The sequence below is a fragment of the Alligator sinensis genome, unplaced genomic scaffold (genome assembly GCF_000455745.1).
Source record: "Alligator sinensis unplaced genomic scaffold, ASM45574v1 scaffold52_1, whole genome shotgun sequence".
Lineage (NCBI taxonomy): Eukaryota > Metazoa > Chordata > Crocodylia > Alligatoridae > Alligator > Alligator sinensis.
The window spans coordinates 740,111-743,007 of NW_005842152.1; positions in this window are offsets into that span (position 1 = coordinate 740,111).

Below are 2,897 nucleotides of genomic sequence, written 5' to 3' on the forward strand. Positions count from 1 at the left end.
GATAGTGCCTCTCCCCACCAGGAATCCTAGGTATTTCGTCTCCCTTTTCGCTAAGGCGCATTTCTGCGGGTTTGCTGTAAGCCCGGCCCGCCGCAGCTCCAACAACACGGCCCGGAGGGCCTGCTTATGGTGCGTCCACGTTGGTGAGTATATAATAATGTCGTCGATGTAGGCTGCCGCGTACCCTGCATGGGGGGCCAGCAGTTGGTCCATCAACCGCTGGAAAGTTGCGGCCGCCCCATGTAACCCGAAGGGCATCCTTACAAATTCATATAGGCCCCAGGGCGTGCCGAAGGCTGTCTTTGGCCGTCGGCCGGGGCCACTGGGATTTGCCAGTATCCCTTGGCCATGTCCAGCATTGATATATATTGGGCCCCTCCAATTCTCTCTATTAACTCGTCTACCTGGGGCATGGGGAATGAGTCGAAGGCTGCCAATGCGTTTAAACTTCTATAATCAACGCATAGTCGCAGCAACCAGTCTGGCTTTCGTATGGGGACTTTTGAGCTTCTCCAAGGGCTTCGGGAAGGTCTCACCACTCCCAGTTGCAGCATGGAGTCCACCTCCTCCCGCACGGTGTCTAGCAAGTGGTGTGGAATGGGCCTCTGCTTCTCTCTTACTATAGCCCCGGGAGGTGTCTTAATGGTATGCATTGTGCCGTGGACCCACCCCAGTTCTTTGCAGAACACATCCCGGAATTCCTGAATTACCTTCCGTGTTTCCTGCTTCTGTGGTTCAGACAAGTCTTCCCCTATATCTCGATTAGCTGCTCTACCCCACTGGGCGGCGTCACATCTCGCTGTGGCCCTTGGGGCCCCAAATCCTCCCCTTCCATCTCCCCGAACGTTACCCAGCCCGTCGGTTCTTTCCATTCCCGCAGCAAATTTACATGGAAGATTTGTTTCTCTTGGCGATGTCCTGGCTGGTGCACTTCGTAGTCCACAGGCCTGACTCGCCGTAGGATCTCGAAGGGGCCTTGCCATTGTGTTAGGAAATGGCTCGTGGACGTGGGTAATAACACTAGTACTCGCTGCCCCGGTTCAAAGGCCCGCTCCTTGGTGCTGTCGTCGTATTTCTCCTTCTGCCACACCTGGGCATTTCTCAAATTCTCACGAGCTATGTTCTGGGCCGTTCGTATCCTCTGTTGGAAAGCCTGGCGATACCCTGCTGGGTCATGCAGGCCCCTGGTGTCCCTCTCCCACTCTTCTCGGAGGACCTGCACTCATCCCCTCGGGCAATGCCCGAGGACTAGCTCGAACGGGGAAAACTTCATGGAGTCCTGGGGGTACCTCTGAGCGAGAATAGGACTAACGGCAACAGTAAATCCCACTTCTGAGGATCTTCTTGGATACACCATTTCAATACCCTCTTTAGGGTGCCATTAAGGCATTCCACCAGCCCGTTGGTTTGGGGGTGGTACACCGAGGGCCGTATCTGCCATATTTGCAGGGTCCGACACACCACCTTCATGACTCCGGACATGAAATTCCTGCCCTGGTCAGTCAGGATTTCTTTAGGGACCCCCATTCTCGTGACCCACTTTATCAATTCTTCCGCCACCCGGGGGGCCGTTGCGGTTCACAACGGGATGGGCTTGGGGTACCGTGTCGCGTAGTCCACCATGACTAGAATATATTGGTGGCCGGAACTGCTACGGGGTAAGGGCCCCACAATGTCCAGGGCTACCCTCGTGAAGGGGGTGTCTATGACCGGCATTGGCTGTAAAGGGGCCTTAGCAGGGCGCTCAGTCTGGGTCTTCTGGCACTCTGGGCAGGCTGCACATTGGCGGGCCACCTCCTCTCCCATCCCGGGCCAAAAGAATCATCGCCCTACCTTGGCCAGGGTTTTATCTCGCCCCAAATGGCCTCCCACCATGAAATTCCTGCCCTGGTCAGTCAGGATTTCTTTAGGGACCCCCATTCTCGTGACCCACTTTATCAATTCTTCCGCCACCCGGGGGGCCGTTGCGGTTCACAACGGGATGGGCTTGGGGTACCGTGTCGCGTAGTCCACCATGACTAGAATATACTGGTGGCCGGAACTGCTACGGGGTAAGGGCCCCACAATGTCCAGGGCTACCCTCGTGAAGGGGGTGTCTATGACCGGCATTGGCTGTAAAGGGGCCTTAGCAGGGCGCTCAGTCCGGGTCTTCTGGCACTCTGGGCAGGCTGCACACTGGCAGGCCACCTCCTCTCCCATCCCGGGCCAAAAGAACCATCGCCCTACCTTGGCCAGGGTTTTATTTTGCCCCAAATGGCCTCCCACTGGGCTTGCATGGGCGAGTTGCCAGACCGCCTGGCGGAGCTGTCTCGGGACCGCTAGCTGCGCTTCTGCGGGGCCCTCCCGCCTGGGCCCTGGCACACGGTAGAGGAGGTGATTCCTTACCTCAAACTGGGGTTGCTCTCTTCTGGGTGACGTGGCCTCATCCCAGCCCTTGTGAGCTCGTCTCCAGAGGGTTTCAAGCTCCGGGTCCTCGTTCTGCACCTCCCAGAACTGTTGGCTACTGGTGATATGGCTTGGGTCGAAGTTCCTGTGTCCCTCAACGTCAGTCGGGTCCGCTTCCTCCTCGCCCAGCCACCCTTCACTGGCTCCCATTTTTTTTTCGGGCAAGTTCTACATCTCTCACTCATTCTAGCACATCATAGAGGGGTGTCCAATCCTGTCCTAGTAGCATCTCACACGCCATCTTCGGTACCACTGCTACGAGTAGTTCCCCTTGGTGCTCCATGACACGCAGCTGTATCCATTGTCGCTGTACGCGTTCGGCCTCACCATGGAGGCAGGTCACCATCACTGGTGGGGCCTCCCTTCCGTCTTGCCGTCGGACTATGTCGGCTCTTACCATAGATTGGGTGCACCCGGAGTCAAGAGGGGCCCGTAAAGGGCACGCAGCCACC